Here is a 1538-nt window from a genome sequence, read left to right on the forward strand (position 1 = left end):
TAGAACAACATTAGATTAGTTTTCTTTCCTCTTTTTTTTCTTTCCTTTGGTTTGTTATTTTGTTTGTATTTCCTTTTAACTCATGTAAAGCACTTTGAATTGCCTTGTTGCTGAAAATGTGCAATATAAATAAAATGACCTTACCTTCACCTGCTGCGGTCTGAACACACAGCCTCACAAATTCCTCCTGGTCGTATCTGCAGAGAAATCTGCACTGGTTCATCAGTCAGTTGGATCTGACTGATCTAACCAATCTGTTGAACTCTGAGTTTTTTACCCTGTGCAGTCCAAACATACGATTTACAAGGATTTTTTTGCAAGGTTTTGCTTCTCTGAAACGGACAGATGTAACGTCTGCAGCGCTCCTCTGTACCAGGGGTGTCCAATGTTGGTCCTGGAGGGCCGGCATCCTGCATGTTTTAGTTCTCTCCCTAGTGGTTTAACAACCTCCTCAGTGTTCTGCTTAGGCCTTCTGATGAGCCATCATTTGATGCAGGTGTGTGAAACCAGGGAGAGACTAAAACATGCAGGATGCCGGGCCTCCAGGACCCACTTTGGACCCCCCTGGTTTAGACTATAAATGGATTAACACAACGTTGCATTCTCTTTAGTTTTCTCTGGTCTGGAATTAAACGCATCATGTCAACCAGAGGTTTCCTAACCAGTAGGGCTGTAGTGATACAATAATCTCACGATACAATACACGATATTCTGCTCACAATACGATATATATTGTGATTCAGCAAACGATACAATTCAATACACTTGTGATTTTCTGAAAGATTTTAGAGGGACAGAGTGATTTTGGTGACATTTTGTGACTGTTATAGAGTTGGACTGAATTAATTTAACTGAAAACTGATTAAAAGCACCAACTACACAACACCTGGCTCTGATTGGACACAGACCTAAAGTCGACAGCTGGACAAAATGAATCAAAGATGTGGTGAGAAAACATGTTTCTTTTAGYTGAAACAGTACAAACTGTAGCTTACATGCATTTGTAAAGTAAATAAAGTGCAGCAAGTACCTGCTCTGAACAGTTTGATACCTTTTTAACTTAACATCTGAAGGAATCACTCTAAGCCTGATGACCGAATCACTCTCTGGCGAAGCAAGCAGTGAGTGACCAAGGTGACAGTTGGACGTTACAATACTTGCAGATGAATATCAATTTTTTTCTAGGAAAGAAAATATCGGTATATATATCGCAAAATCAGTATCATTATTATTACAGCCCTACTAAACAGACGCTCCAAAGCGTCTGGTCCGTAACTCTTCAAACGCTGTCAGCTCCCGGTCAGAAAGACGTTCAGTTCAGAGTCCATGAGATGATATTCAGAATGGATTTTTATTAATTGATTTTAGTTTCTTCTGAGATTAACTTTCTGCATAAAGTCTATAATGTCTGCCCATGTGAACCAAGGGTGTTAATTATAACCTGTCAAATTACAGACAGGCTTTAAATTTTCTGGTTGTTTAAAAAATAACCGGTCAAATACGGAAAATATTCCATTAACCCGACCTCTGAAATATAT

General features: G+C 39.2%; 1 protein-coding gene across 1 annotated transcript in view; it reads left to right on the forward strand.

Annotated features, from left to right (window-relative positions):
• The window catches only part of dlc (deltaC), a 231068-nt gene that overhangs the window by 33250 nt on the left and 196280 nt on the right, over positions 1–1538 (forward strand). The window lies entirely within an intron of this gene.

Source organism: Poecilia reticulata, unplaced genomic scaffold (assembly GCF_000633615.1).
Source record: "Poecilia reticulata strain Guanapo unplaced genomic scaffold, Guppy_female_1.0+MT scaffold_159, whole genome shotgun sequence".
Classification (NCBI taxonomy): Eukaryota; Metazoa; Chordata; class Actinopteri; order Cyprinodontiformes; family Poeciliidae; genus Poecilia; species Poecilia reticulata.